This window comes from Dreissena polymorpha, chromosome 14, assembly GCF_020536995.1.
Source record: "Dreissena polymorpha isolate Duluth1 chromosome 14, UMN_Dpol_1.0, whole genome shotgun sequence".
Taxonomy (NCBI): domain Eukaryota; kingdom Metazoa; phylum Mollusca; class Bivalvia; order Myida; family Dreissenidae; genus Dreissena; species Dreissena polymorpha.
Genome location: NC_068368.1, coordinates 65474877 through 65491855, shown reverse-complemented (window position 1 = coordinate 65491855; position 16979 = coordinate 65474877). Strand labels below are relative to the sequence as shown.

Genomic DNA, 16979 nt, shown 5'->3' with positions numbered 1-16979 from the left:
AGTGAATAACTTGTATACACACATTAACATGTTTATCTACGTGTTGTGTGTTGTTTTGTAAAACACATTTGTTATAGATTGAATTACAGTTTTCGCGTGTGCCATTTATTGTTTTCCAAGTTTAAAACCTTTGTCAATAACACTTGTGCAGTGTCACACGTGCATAGGAATTTCTTATACATCTTAAATAGTTTCAAGGGTTGACTTTTTAATTCATTTCATGAACATTCACTTTAACTAATTTCATGATATTTAAAAAGAAATCAATCAAAATTTAAACAAAAGTTACATTTATAAACGGATTATAATAATAGTTACACCCCAGATTGTTGCATTTGTCTCGCTCTAGGTCATAACTACATTACTCATGTATGTTTTTACTTTCGTCAAATAATCTTCCTTACTATTCAACTAATTTCCTTTTTAAAATTGCGTGCTTACATCTATCTTTGATGTCCTTAAAGTGACTCTATATTTGAACAAATCTGGTTCTCCGCCAAATGCTGACTTTTTAAACATACAATTTGGAGTTGTACCATACTTTATTTCTATTTTTTATAGCAATGGTGTAGTTTATTAAGGATGATGATACATTTAATCAAGCATAGCCCACTACTTGAGTCAGAAATACAATTTGAGAAATCAGACAAAGACAGAAAAAAAATAATTGTACTTTCAAATGCAACATGTCCGTGTCTGGGATTGCTGAGCCCCAAAAACATTTCATTTGAAGCAGTTTTCAACGGCTATTTTTGTAATATATTGTGGATATATTTGATTTTTGAAGTGCCTGCGTCAAAATTGTGAGATGACTGAGCCACGCCACTCTCAAAGAAGGAATAAAAGCCTAGCGAAGCTCCTAGGTTTTATTCTTTAACGTCATACTGTGTCTACGTAAACAGGTCGCAGGTGGTCGGGTGTGGTAGAATGATATTTCATTTAAAAGTTGTTTAAAATGAAAAAGTACATTGCAGTTGAATTGTGGACTAGTAAGAATCCACATAATACCATAATATGCACCACAATGTGTGTTGAAGCCGTGTTAATAAGGCAAAAAGGACTTTATTGCTTATTTGAAGGTATGCCAAGCATTGAAAAATAATGATAACAATTGTAAACGAAGTATTTTGAACGTACTATACAGTAAAAGATGGTCAAGGAGATAACGTATCGCATCGATGTATTATAACATTATGTGATTAAACTCTTAATGTCAGTCAAATACAAATAATTTGCATAGCGTCTTGTGAAGCTTGTTCAAAAAAGTATAATAAGTGAACGCATTGAATCCTAGAAAACAAAACACGCTTTAACTATGGATGGGTTTTCATACGCAAAATAGTTTTTTTCCCGGTATAAAGTCACAATGCTGGTATGGTTTACTTAAGTGTGTGTTTCAGAAATCACTTAGTTTAAGTTGAACATTTCTCATTATGAATATACTAGCCAGCCTAAAATCTTCCTTGTTAAGGAGAACACTAATTGCTATTAACAAGAGGTTGAAGTGTGCATACATGTACATGACTCTGAAATGAACCACTTGATACAGAATTAAGAATGCGCTTTGTGAATAACACAATAGCACAATGTCAAACTTATTTAATATTTTAGTATATATAGAAGAATGTCTAGCTTAAATATTCAATGAAAAAGGAATTTGGTATTCAGACTGAACTGTGTGTGACGTAGTATTTGAAACTGATAATAAACATACACAAGTCCTTTTCATTGTTTATATTGATTAATTTATTTTGATTGCAATCTAACAAAACGTTGTCTAATGTTCGTAAAATATTCTAAACTATAAGTTAAATGAAATGACTTTTGGCACCATGACAATAACAAATTGTGTGACCGCAATGCACCGTTCCATAATTTTACCCCTACACCGGGTAACGGTAGTTACTGTTGCTATGCCTCACAAGCTTTCATCAAAAATGGCGGACTCCGCAGCCTCTGCATCAAATTGCCTCAACCATATTCCTGAGAATATCTCTATAAAATTCCTCCGAAACAGCCAAAATGTGGGCGTTAGAATAAAAAAGGACCTTGAACTAATTAAATTATTTGACAATTTTCTACCAAAAGTGACGGTCACGACAAAGTGTTGGTGGTCGATGAGGAAAAGCGAAAAGCCTCACGATCTCCACCTGGATACAAAAAGAACTTGCCAGCAAATAACAGAGTCGTACTGTAATTGCAAAGTTGGGTGAGAGTTATTTCTGGCGGAAAAATCCGGTTTATAATATTTATTCTACTTAAACACTCATGTGACAGATGTAAACAAGCGCTCTCTGTGTAGTAGCTATCTTCTTTTTCAAACGCATAATTTTCCTCCATATCGTTTACGTTTATTATCGATACATCATCGTTTGGACATCAGAAAGTACTGTTTGGACATCAGAAAGTACTCATTCAGCCATCGAGTCGTTGACATCTGGAACTCGTTACCAAACAGCGTCATTACAGCTAGATCAATAAAGTCATTTGAGGCAAGACTTGATAAAAACTGGAAAAAACAAGAAATTGTTTACAACTTTGAAGCAAAACTCTCGACCGGAAGAGATAAAGAAAATGAAGAGCTTGAGTCAGAGGCTGAGGGCCTTCTTCAAGAATTCATCTAAGGTAATCTAAGGATACAAATTCACATTGTGTAGTTTAACAATCTAATAAGTTATACTGTTTGTAGCATAATTTAAATTCATTCCTTGATGTTATTGCAGTCTGACCTGACACTATATTTATTCATCTGCTGTCAACTTCACTTGTTGATATTGGTTGGCATTCACATGAGCGTCGACCAATATTAAAGAGCGATTTGTCAGCAAAGAAGACTCTGATCTACATGTATACTGAATATATACTGATGGCTAACCCCTTCATAATTTAGTTTTCTCATGTCAGTGCAATACTATGGTAAGTGCTCTTACATTAAACAGCACTTACTTTAGTATTGCACTGATAAGTGTATTTTTTTGTATTATTTGTTTATTAGTGTTTATGTATCTTTCGTCAAGTCAGTGCAATACCACAATAAGAGCTTTTAAAATTTAAAAGCACTTACAGTAGTATTTCACTGACCTGACAGTTTATACAATTTATCCCAGATAAACAGGTCACTGCTCCCATATTATCAAGTCACTGCAGGGATTTAAACTTCATAATTTCAAAGAAGTGCCTGATCAACTAAGCTCAACAAGTATTCCCCAACAGTGGAATGTTCCGAGGGTTGAGAAGATTGCCCCCTGTCCCATAAATCATGTGGTTGTTGCCAAACCAACAGAAGTAAGGAGGAGGAAACCCGTCCTGTGTCAACTTCAAGCACATACAGAGTATGTTCTTTTTTCACATAAAAATTGTATACAGAAGAAGTGGTTAAAAGAAGAGTACACACATAAGACAACAAGTAATCAACATTCATTTATTATAGTTGTTCAGGTATTATTATGATTCAAACAACATCAATATACAACTTTGGCACAAATACAATGCAAAGAGCTGCATAATTCCTGTAGAATGAAGTATACATATACATTTTTCAAAGTTGCAGAATGAAAAGATTTCTCATCGTGCAGCTTAACCCATTACATGTACTTACATTTTAATGCATACGCAACCTCTTCCAATTTGGGCAAGTCCAAAGTTTGTTGTTTTGGTTAAGGGTTAAGCATGATGTCGGTTTTGAACAAGTTATAAAATCTAAATTCATAGAAGCCCAAAAAAATCTATTAGAAAAACTATGTTTAGTTGCATACATAAAAACATAGGTTACTGATTTGCTTAAGTTGAGAACATTGCTACAAAAGGAGAATTTGCTCATTATCAGCCAATTCTCCTTTTGTCTTTATGTTTATATACATTGCATCTAGTATTTTAAAAAGGCTAAATAATGTATAGACATGCATTTTATTAACATTTTGTAGATTGAAAAAAAGTAAACGATGATGAGATTAACAATTTAAAGAGGGCATCTGGAACACCACTGGAATATATCCTGTCTACGAAGAGACCCATGGTTCAGACTAGACTTGGAGCTGTACAGCTTGGATTAGTGTTATCCTATCAGGTAGAGTGAACCGAGAACATTGGTTTGCTGTTAAACACCTGGTATCGGGTTATATCTCATTTGTTGTTACAGACGACTCTCGAAATCATTGAGATAAAAGGAGAAATTCCTCAAGTTGAGCAATTTCTCCTTTTATAACAATGATTTCTAGCCTACAAAATCAATTCCTTCATATCTATTTCAATTAAATTTGTCATCTGCAACTCCTTTCAATGTATTACAGTCCATAATGTGTCGTTTGGTAAAGTTGAAATGTCTCCTTTAAATATTGAAAAATAATTTTAAAAACTCACTGTAAACACATTTTCTTTGATGTGAAATTGCATAAATATTTTCTCCATAAATACCCATTTTAATCCAACTAATTTACATTAAGATTTACTTATCTTTCACAAAACATTCTGATGTAAAGTTAAAAATGCACAAACTGTCCAGATTTTGTTTATCTGCTTAAAAAGTGATGTAGGAATAATGTGGGACAGAATCTTGTAAGTTTTTACCTTTGCAATAACTCTTTTAATATGTACTCTTTGTTTTGCAATCTTTTGAGTAAGACATGTATTAGACACAGACATTTGTTCTGAACATCTTAAAAAAGGAGGAATAGTAAGCTGTAAACCAATTTCTTCTAATTCACATTGTATGGTAAATCCCTTGTCTGCCATTATACCATCATATTGCTTTATTAATCCATGTTCAATGTAATCTTTCAATAATTTAAAGAATCCACTTTTTTCACAAATTAACTTGTCAAAAATACAGCCAGTAAACAATTCTGAAATGAATATTACTGTTCCACATGGATCACATCCTATTAAAGCTTTTAATGTTGTTGATGACTTATAATCAATGTACATTTGACTTTGTAGACCTAAAGCATTTGGGACCTGTGTTTTGAATTCAGTACCATCTATAATAACCAATGTCGTTGGAAAATCATTTTTAAAACTAGTTGGCATTCTTGAAATGATTGTATCTCTATCAGGGAAAATTGAAAGTTGACCAAACTTAAAGTACATTAAATCTAAAATTGTATTGAGAACTACACCGGCAGATTAAAGGGATAAACAAAATCTGACAGCTAGATCTTTCAAGCCAAAATCATGTCTTAATCTGCAGAGTAAAAGAAATAATGCATTTTCATTGCTCAATGTTTTGTATCATTTCTTTTATATTTTAGTTTGACAGCTGGATTTGTAAACACAACAGAAAATAGAACTAAGAAATTTACATATGATATACCAGTATAATATACAAATAAATTCTTTAAGGTCTTTTCTCTCTGGCTAATTCCTTGTACTGTAAATGGCTGTTGTCTGCTGGACTGTCCCTCAAGGCATTGTACTTTTCTCTTCAACTTATCGCATTATTTTTCCTTTTCTTTCAAATTCTTATTGAGGGATACATTCTCCTCCTGGAGAATGGTTATCTGTGTCAGATTTTGTTCTGTAATATAAATACAAATGTATAATTTCAGACAAGAGACCTCTTAACCAGTGTACCAGTGGAAAGTTCTGGCTGTGGTAACCTAAAAATAACCAATAAAGCCCCAATGACGCTGCCTGAAGTCTTTAGGCCACTACAATATTACAATATAGGTACAATATTACACAGCAGAAAACCCTTAGGATCTGGAAATGTGTACAAGAGCACAAAGTGAATCTAGGCAGTAGCATGATGCTCGAAAAAACAGGGTCACAGCCTCAATGTTTGAGGAAATCATGAACAGAAAGACAGCCCCAAATAATAAATTTCTTAAAAAACTTTTCTGTCCCAAAATGACTGAGATTCATGCTCCATCCCTTACATATGGTAAAAAAATGAATCTAAAGTAAAAAGTTTATATCTTTCCCAATACCCTGATCGCCATATACATGAATGTGGTTTTATTGTCAACAATGAATTTCTGTTCCTTGGGGCAACCCCTGATGGAAAAGTATGTGACCATGGCCAGAGAGGCATCATTGAAATAAAATGCCCTTACAGTGTAAGACATTTGTCAGTCAATGATGCCTGTGAAAAGATAGACTTCTATCTACAAAAATCAGATGATGAAATAACATTAAAGAAGGAACACCCTTACTATATGCAAGTGCAGGGTCAATTTATGATCTCTGGTTTTGACTTTTGTGACTTTGTAGTTTACACTCAATGTCAAACCAGCTTATTTGTTGAGCGCATTCTTCCAGATATCGATTTTATGAAGAGTATTAGGTGATTTTTTCTTAAACTATGCTCATCCTTTCATTCAGAGTATTTCCTATAATGATCATAACTATACCTGTTATAGATAAATCAGTTTGGCATCCAACGCTTTTCAGAAGTGTAGCAGCGTACATTTCCTCAATCACATCTACATTCCTGAAAACCAAATCAAATACAGTTTTAACTCATTACTATACAATAGCATGATTTTACGTGTTTTTTGCAGACGACTCTAGAAAGTATAAATGGAAAATGATAAATTGCTCAAAATTAGCAATTTCTCATTATCCAACTATACTTTCTACTATATTCATCAAATACAGTTTTAGCCCATTACTATACAATAGCCTGATTTTACAAGTTTGTTGCCAACGACTCTAGAAAGTATAGAGGGAAAATGAGAAATTGCTGAAGATTGCTTAAGATGAGCAATTTCTCCTCATCCCACAATAATTTTTACCCTACAAATCGATGTTGTCATATTGTATAAACATTTGACAAAAAAAAGATAAATATATTTTGCTACATTTTTAATTTATTGTGTTAATTTATTTTATTTATTCATTTATTAAATTGTTTTTAAACATTCCAGCCAGTACAGTGATTCAAGCCCTCATGGGTCTCTTGTTATGCTATGCTTGTTTGTTGTAATGTTAACATGTTTATTGATAAATTTAAACCAGTTTTAGTTATTAAATAACTTCATGATTTAACCAATATAAATGCAATTTATGGCTCACGCAAATTCACAAGTGTTATTCATTGACTGATGTTTGTCAGCTGAATAAAACATGATGAATTTATTGTGTTTAAATAGAATAAAGGCTCATGAAAGGACTCATTCTTTGTCATCAATTATTTCCTGCTCAGCAAAGCGGTATTCCAGCCTACGCCTCTTTAATGGTTGCCGTGTTGGGGTAGCCATACTTCCATCAGCTGGAATTGGATCTGGGTACCTGTCGGTAGGGCCCATCCTTCCAACAAAATGTTATCAATATAGAAAAATAAGTTTCCATTAATTATTGTGCACCCAGTGTGGGGCTCGAACCCACGACCACTGTAACACTAGATCAGTGCTCTTCCAACTGAGCTAACAGGGCGGCTGGTTCTTTCCCCCACACAAGAGTAACTATACTAATCGTGTAACGACAATAATCCACGCTCAATATTTTTTTTTAATTTCCAATGGTCATATATTTAATTTAAGGATGGCAATCCTAAGCAAATTCGTAACCGGTTAACCTGTTTTGATATTCGAGCGGTTAACCGGTTAACCGCCTGTCTTTGTACCACATACATAAAAAACAACATCCGAAAAACGTATGAGTTTATAAACAATTTTTCATATGCTTGTCGGTGAACTGTGATATTTCTTTGTTGTAATCTTAGCTTCAAGTCATTTACACATAATTATTGTTCTACATCTCGATCAATAAAAGCTAGTGCAGAATTTGAATTGTGTTGTGTTTTATTAACACCCATTATCCTTTAAGAATTACATGCATTAACAGTTTGTTAATTAATAACAATTGTCAATAAGCGTGAATATATTTTGCAACAGGCAAAGCGTTAAAGTTCGCACTAGTTTTTAAAACAAAAGTGATCGGGTGTAATCAGTGTCACGCTGTTTTGATTTTTATCAAGAAATGGTAGTCAAAACAATGGCATACTTCACGGCACGTGTAAATTGTGACATATCATATGATGCAAAAAAATATTGTAATTGACTCGCTTTCTGAGCCAGTCATCTTTTTCGGAGTATTTACATAGCAGTCCAGTGATGTCCGCTTTACTGGAGATGGCTCACATCGAAATTCAGCGGGGTGTTTAAATCTCATGTGATTACGGAGATTGGATGTACCCCCATGCAACGACAGTGTCGTTGGGCATAGTATGCATGTAGCTGATTTCTTGTCAGCAGCCCGTTTGATAAATTTCCAGGCATCCGATGATAGAGGCATGATTATAGATTGTCGCTTTACTTTTTAAATACGTGCTTTCTGATCACGTTCGACCGACTTTATACTGGATATTCATGTTGATGTTCTATTTATAAAAAAATAGGACATATCGCAGTCAAATGTGCTAATTTACAAGCGTAATTGGTCGGTTTATAATTTAAATTTATCAATATTTGAATAATTGAAACACACTAGACTGTAAAGTGCTAAACAAACACACTGCAGAGTAGGTGATCGTGTGCCTGCTCATGATACCGCTGCACCCCGATGGTTTACAACTCTAATCGCTTTCGATCCACAGGGGGGCATCACGGGGTGGTAATTGCCGATAATTGGCGATCAGATTAGCGGATTAGCCAATACAGTGAAATGAAGTAAAACAAAACTAATGATTTGAGCATTAATTTCGTTCAACAAAAAATACGTTTTCTGCAAGAGTAACCGAATATTAATTTTGTAATCGGTTAACCTCCTTAAGAAACGGATAACCGGTTAACCGGTTAACCGTTGCCATCCCTTATTTAATTAGAACTATATAGAGACTGAATTTGGAATTCTCGATCGGGCATCAGTCAAATTGCAGCATTTAATACGATAAGCATATTAGACGACATATAACCTATGACTAATCATTAATGGACCAGTCCAAATGTTGTTGTATTACTATTTTATGAGAAACGTTGACAAAACTTTTAGTACCTGTGTGGTTTTAACCCCTTGATCAGTAAGCCCACAGTCCAACTACATCACTAAAGAGTTATGTTCCTTGAACAACATTCCCTACACTTATTAATTTATATTTCAACGAAGCTGCAATCAAAAGTCTACAATTCGGATAATGTAAGTTGGTGGATAAGTAAGTAAGTAAATACATTCTTTATATAAAGAGTGTGACACATTTAGTTAGAAACTAATCTACATAAACTGTTAATATATGCTCAATTTGCCAAGCGATACACGAAATATATTCTTTTATTTAATGCATCACTTAAAACATTATTAACTTGAGCCTACCGTTGAACAAATCACTTTGTTCTTGTTGATCTTATCTTACATAAAGCTGGTAATGCGGTCTTTCACAGGCCTTAATCCACCTCATACACTTCTCAATATTCGTTTTAGGCTTTGGAAATGTCTTGAATGTCACTCCCTTGAACCTCTCTGGATATCTGCAATCCATCGTGCAAGTTCCCCACGCACATCGCCGAACCATTTCAGAAATAATCATTTTTTTAATGATAGTTATACGTTGCCAAGTGAAAGCTTGGGAGCACAAAATGGCGGGTAGTTACAGGCTAGAACGCAGTGAATAATAGACACCTCGCTGATTGGTCAAAAATATCGATTGTGAAACCGTGCATATCCGGCCGTGCGCATGAATCTGAACACTCTACTGAAGAACAGATTATTAATATAGATTCATTGTAAGTCCACGATTTACATCCTCTGCATACCCAGGACATGTCTAATTAGCGAGAAAAGCAATGAGTTTCTAACTTGGTGTGTTCGTCTGGTCTAGTTTGACGTTATTTATTATATGCCATCTGTATTGGCCATCTAGCATCATTCTGAAACATGTATCCGTTAATTCGTTAATTACCTGTGCTTTTTGTATGTAAGATATTGCTTATAGTGGGAATTTGCCAATTTTGTGATCCGTAATAACATTGAATTTCTGTTGTTAACTATTTTCCAATGCGTATACTATTTAATATACTGATATTTAATATACTATTTAATTCAATAACATTTTATATGATATTTGTTTAAATATTATTTTATTTTTGTTGTTGATAAGTTACTTTGTTACGCGACATTTGCAAAACTAAAATATAATCAAAGCGCTGAAGGCGCTGAAGGACTGGGGCTAGGTTAAGTGTGACGTAAAATGAATTTAGGATGTTTTGTCCGAATTTTTCCCTTAGTCCGAATTTATACGGATTGACCCTAGCGGTTGAGTGCAGAAGCTCAGAGACTGCAAGAAATGACAATAGTTGTGTATATACTACATTGTACATAGACGGTGGAGGACAACACGATACTGGTTGTGGGAACGATAACCTTTTGTTCAACTCTACCGATCTTGTAGAGGTTCGTCTACATAGGCGGTGAAGATATACAACAATAACATGGCCGCAAAAAAACTGTAACTGTTGGCGTCAAATAAATACCTTTCAATAGCCTGAAATAGTTTTCTTTTACATAATTAACAGATCAGGACAACACTCATACTTCCTTTGTAATGTGTATTCAAAATAAAATCCACTTAAGCCCAAGTCTCACTTTTGCCGGTAGAGCCCCGGTCCATCCCGGTTTGCTAACGCAGGTCGACCGGTGAGGACCGGGATGATTCGTAGCGTAGACATTTTTTAACGCAATCACACTATTTGCCAGTGCCGCCCCGGTTGAAGCCGGTCAACAGCCCGGCAGAGTCCCGGTCAAACCGGACTGGCTACGGTTTATCCCGGTCAAGCCCCGGTTGTCGCCGGTAGTGCCCCGGTGAAAGCCGGCAGCGTCCCGGCACCGCCCCGTTTGTCGCACCGGCATCCGACCCCGGCAGACGACGGCAACGCCCCGGTTTCACCCCGGTCGTCGCCGGTAATGCCCCGGTGGAGCCCCGGTGAATGCCGGTGGAATTCCGGCATAGCGCCATTTTTCTTATGTACCGTAGCTATACCGGTACTCTAACGGCATTCATTAAAATGGAAGAAAATAAAATAGTATGACAAAGTTAACGCTTTCTGCAGAAGATTGAAGGTGTTGACATGTTGATTTTCTCTTCTTTCTTCGCAAATTTCTAAGTATTGTGGTATTCTGCATTGATCATTAAAGTTTAAATACAATTCACCGTAAAATATTTTTTTTTTACATTTTCAGTTTTGAACCCCCCCCCCCAATTGTTTTCCTCCATTTTTTGTGAACCATTTATTTACAAAATTCACTCTCATTCATCCAACTGTTGAACAAACAACACTTTTTTAGTATGTATTAATAGATAAATGCATAGTATATACAAATATGATAGTTTATAACATGTGACAAAAAAATAAAGAAACAAGGGCTGTTTGTAAAACATGCATGCCCCCCATATGGGCTGTAAGTTGTAGTGGCAGTCATTGTGTGAAAACGTGTTCTGTCACTGTGACCTTGACCTTTAACCTAGTGACCCGAAAATTAATGGGGGTCATCTGCCAGTCATGATCAATGTACCTATGAAGTTTCATGATCATATGCGTAAGCATTCTTGAGTTATCATCCGGAAACCATTTTACTATTTTGAGTCACTGTTACATTGACCGTTGACCTAGTGACCTGAAAATCAAATGGGGTCATCTGCCAGTTATTATCAATGTACCTATGAAGTTTCATGATTCTAGGCCTATGCATTCTTGAGTTATCATCTGGAAACCATTTTACGGTTTCGAGTCACTGTGCCCTTGACCTTTGACCTAGTGACCAGAAAATCAATAGGGATCATCTGCCAGTCATGATCAATGTTCCTGTGAAGTTTCATGATCCTAGGCGTAAGCAGTTTTGAGTTATCATCCGGAAACCATTTTGCTGTTTCGAGTCATTATAACCTTGACCTTTGACCTAGTGACTTAAAGATCAATAGGGGTCATCTGCCAGTCATGATCAATGTACATATGCAGTTTCATGATCCTAAGCGTAAGCATTATTGAGTTATCATCCTGAAACGATTTTACTGTTTCGAGTCACTGTGACCTTGACCTGTTACCAAGTGACCTGAAAATCAATAGGGTTCATCTGCCAGTGATGATCAATGTTCCTATGAAGTTTCATTATCCTATGCCCAAGCATTCTTGAGTTATCATCCGGAAACCATTTTATTATTTCGAGTCACTGTGACCTTGACCTTTGACCTAGTGACCTGAAAATCAATAGGAGTCATCTGCCAGTCATGATCAATGAACCTATGAGGTTTCATGATCCTAGGCCTAAGCGTTCTTGACTTATCATCCGAATACCATGTGGCGGACGGACCGACCGACATGTGCAAAACAATATACCCCCTCTTCTTGGAAGGGATGCATACACATTAACAAACAAGTGATGTCATCATTCTTTGAAAACGAGAAAAATTGCAATCTCTAGTCGCGAGTCTTTTTCTAAATAAATTGTAAAACAAGAGCTGTCACCATAGGATGACATATGCCCCCTATAAATGATTTGATAGAAGTTATAGCATTTATCGAAACCTAAACGCATATTTCGAAAACTAAACGCGGACCCTAAGTTCAAGGTCAAGGTCACAGGGGTCAAAATGTTTGTGCGTATGGAAAGACATTGTCTATATAAACATGTTTACCAAATATGAAGGTTATATCTCAAGGGACATAGAAGTTATGAGCATTTTTCGAAACCTAAACGCAGATTTTGAAACGTAAACGCAGACCCTAAGTTCAAGGTCAAGGTCACAGGGGTCGAACTTTTTGTGCGTATGGAAAGGCCTTGTACATATACACATGCATACCAAACATGAAGGCTTTATCTCAATGGACATAGAAGTTATGAGCATTTTTTGAAACCTAAACGCAAAGTGTGACGGAAAGACGGTCAGACGGACAGTTGGACAGATGGACAGTCCGGTCTTTATATGCCCCCTTTTCTTCGAAAGGGGGCATAAAAAACATGGCAAAAGGAAATTACAATCTTCGAACATAGAAATCATCTAAAATGTATGCTTTAATGAAAAATAACGAAAACAAGAGCTGTCAGAGGACAGCGCGCTCGACTAATCGAGTGCTTGACAGAATATCATAAGCCATCATGGGGAAATAAATTCAATAAGGTCAAGGTAATAGTTCAGGTACATTTTCAACAATCTATTGAACATTTGTTAAGACATAAAACAAACTAAAAGATTTTTTTTCAAGTTTGATAGCAATAGCTTGGGTGGGATATTTGGATGGCCTTTCAAAAAAAAGTAAATTAATATAAAAAAAATTCACCATGTTTCAATGAAAAAAATATTTGTTTTGGGTTGGGTAGGGGGATGGGCGGTTGAACGGGGGTATAATGTGGGGTGTGGTCATTTATTAGACAATCTTTCAAAAATATAAAAGGAAAAAAAATGTGTGGGGGGGGGCGGGGGTGCAGGGATTCTGGGTTGGGGCGTGGGGTATTGTTTTGTTTGGCTGGAGTCCATTGTGGTAGGCAATTTAACTAAAATTTATTCTTGTGACCTAGAGAGTCAATGTCATTCAAAGGTCAAGGTACAATTTAACTTGCCAGGTACAGTACCCTCATGGTAGTAAGAAAATATTTGAAGTTTGAAAGCAATAGCTTTGATTCTTTAGAAGTCAAGTGGATATAAACACAACATTTAAGAAAATATTCAGTTACTAAGACAAAAAAGGGTCATAATTCTTACAAAATGTTTGATGCAGTTGTCTGCTCTTGTTTATAGATTGGGGTCATGTTGGTAAAACAGTTTGCAAAATATGAAAGAAATATGTCAAGGGATATTGAAAATATTTGAGGTGGTACGCAAACTTTAACATATATTTATCAATAATAAGCATATTCTTATTGGAAAAAGGGCCATAATTCTTACAAAATGCTTGATACAGTTGTCTGCTCTTGTTTATAGATTTGGGTCATGTTTGTAAAAAAGTTTGCAAACGATGAAAGCAATAGGTCAAGGGTAATTGACAATATTTGGGGTGTTACGCAAACTATAACATAGATTTACCAATAATATGCATATTCTAAGTGAAAAAAGGGCCATAGTTCTTACAAAATGCTTGATACAGTTGTCTACTCTTGTTTAAAGGTTGGGGTCATGATGGTAAAGAAGTATGCAAAATATTAAAGCAATATGTCAAGGGACATAGGAAATATTTGGGGTGGTACGCAAACTTTAACATTAAAAATATGCATATTCTAAGTGAAAAAAGGGCCATAATTTATACAAAATGCTTTATACAGTTGTCCGCTCTTGTTTATATGTTGGGGTCAAAATGGTTAAGAAGTATGCAAAATATTTAAGCAATATGTCAAGGCACATACTAGGATATATTTGGGGTGGTACGCAAACTTTAACATTTGCACGCTCACGCCGACGCCGGGGTGAGTAGGATAGCTCCACTATATATATTTCATATACAAAAGGCTTTATAATAATAAGCTAAAAATGGGGGTCACCAGTGAAAACGAAAAGTTCCCGCTTTACAATCAAGGTTACCCCCCTTTTCCAGAAACGCCATACTGAATTTGAGATTTTTATATGTGAGCGTGAAGATGAGCTAAATGTTCCAAAATTATTATAAATAGATAAAAAAAAAGAGGAAAAGCCTATAATAAACTCGTAAACATACAAACATACATACATCTCATATATCATGTGTGAGATGGAACCTACTCAGTGCAGTAAGATTTGCTAACCTTGTTTGAAATTGCACGTGAAATGCGTTCTTCTATAAATAAGACTTGAACATGTTACAGGACAATAAGAACATTAATAATTAAGTAACAAGGCACATTTAATCATTCAATCAAACACGTTTAAAGGAAAATAGATTTATCAATTTATCAATGACTAGTGAATCTGATACTAGTGATATTAAACATTTAACTTATTATGACAAACAAAGCAAATACATGATTGTCGTGGTATTTCTTTGAAGCACTTCGACAGGTTGGAATAAGTGTCTCCAAAAGACGCTTGGCATTGGTGACCCCGGGCTGACCGTCATAGTTATTCATTATAAAAATGTTCTTGAGACCATCGCGTTTAAAGATCATTTTAAGATGCATAAGGTTGAGTCCAGAGCCAGCTATAATATTTTTGTTGTTGCAGCATTGAACACATGACTGTAAACCAGAACACTCAGTGACTGCAAGTTCCTAGCTTTTTTACGGGTTGAATTTGAGACCATAATCTGTATGGTTTCATTTTCCTCCTGCACAGGTAATCAGCATACAATGTATCACTGAAAAGATAACACCATTGTTCCTTTGAAGGTGATATTTGACTAGTACATGTAGTTATATTCAGTCAGGTTCATAAGAACTTCTATAAGTTTCAGTCGAACAAAATTATGCATAATTGCAAATTGTGTATGAATAATTTTAACCATGTTTATTGATTAAAATAAAAATATTTGGTCTTTTCTTATTTATTTGGCTTCAATAAGCCTTCTCATAATTGTTTCTATAAATTGACAACATTGTCTTCATGTTATTTAACAAACATATCATATACAGATGTCAAATACACAAACAGTTTTTGTATCTCTCCGTCAGATAATGCGCCAGCTGCTTTAGGATTGTTTCCTAAAACAAATAGAGAGGACTTTAATTCCTGTTTTTGTGAAACAGTCTTGTAAAAAATAAGTCGCGGACTGTTCAAAATTGTGAAACAAATGAGTCGCAAACTTTTTAAAATTGTGAAAAATTGAGTCGTAATCTTCTTGAAATTTTGAAAATTTGAGTCGCGAACTTCTTGAACTTGTGAAAATTTGAGTCGCAGAATTGTAAAAAAAAACGGCCATTTTCACAGAAAGAAAAAAGCCCTGGTATATACATGTATAATCATTGTCTTCACATTTTACACATAGTTAAGGCATAGATATTACCAGTAATAACAATAATAGCATTCATTATAAGAAATTGTTGCTTTCATTTTTTTAACAAAAAAGGTAAATAGAAAACATTTAAAATAGAAATGAAATCAAGAAAATTAAATTAATAGTAGATAAATTTAATATAATGTTTTTATTCAATAATGCTGTATTCTTCACAAATGTCATGCCATATTTATTGTAAAAACAGTGATTAAATTTACATTTTCTTTGTTGTTTTAGATTTTTCTGCTTTGCTTTTAGGTAGTCACGTGAGAGGGAAAATTCTGCACCACTGTTCCGAAAGATAGAGTATGGGTACTTTGCTCTTTAAAGTTTCCGCTCAATGCTTCTCACGATGCTACGCAATGTGACAGGCTTGTATTCATCACCATCATTCTTGCTCATGGAGAGCTGATATGTGGCAAGATATTCATCATTACAGTCGACTGATAAATTGTGGATTGCATTACTTTCGCCAAACTGATTGGCAAAGTCTTCCTCTGACATAACAACTTCCTGCATTAAACCGTCCCAAACGATGTCAAACTTACCATCATCCAAAAATTATAGCATACTAATGTTTATTTATTGTATTTATATATGTTTTTTATGTTTAAGTCCTAATTTTCAAAAGAAATTAGCTTTCAACTAGCCTAATAAAACACACTTCCCGTGACAAAATTGGCAAACTGTAGCAAACGACAATTGTAACATTAAGAATAATTTATTATTTAAAATTAATTAACTAATTACTGCATATTACATTTGGTTTTATTGTGAACTGTGTTACTATTATATTTGTACTCTTTTTAATAATGTTATTGTTTGTTGTATTTGCTTGGTCTGTTTATATTTAGTGCTGAACTTTTTACATATCCCTTGACTTTTGATATTGGCATATGACGGCGTGTCAAAAAAGTAGTCCGTTTGTTACATGACGTCATCAGCATATACTCTTTCATTCTCAATATTCTGAAAAGACGTATTTTTTCTGTTTTTGTTGCTGTTTTTGGATTAAATGTAATACGTCTTGGTATACAATTGCTTGTTTTGATTTATCTTATTCAGTTTTACAATAAAACAAAACATTGTTATTAAGTCTTAGTAGCCTCCACACATGCCTGATATATGAACTTCCTGTTGACCATGGTGTAAAAA

General features: G+C 34.8%; 1 non-coding gene and 1 pseudogene across 1 annotated transcript; both read right to left on the bottom strand.

Annotated features, from left to right (window-relative positions):
• Window positions 1-2365: 2365 nt before the first annotated feature.
• LOC127857441 (uncharacterized) lies at window positions 2366-9412 on the bottom strand (annotated as a pseudogene).
• Window positions 7299-7371, bottom strand: Trnat-agu (transfer RNA threonine (anticodon AGU)). The gene has a single exon. It is a non-coding gene; the product is annotated as a tRNA-Thr (tRNA).
• Window positions 9413-16979: the final 7567 nt, after the last annotated feature.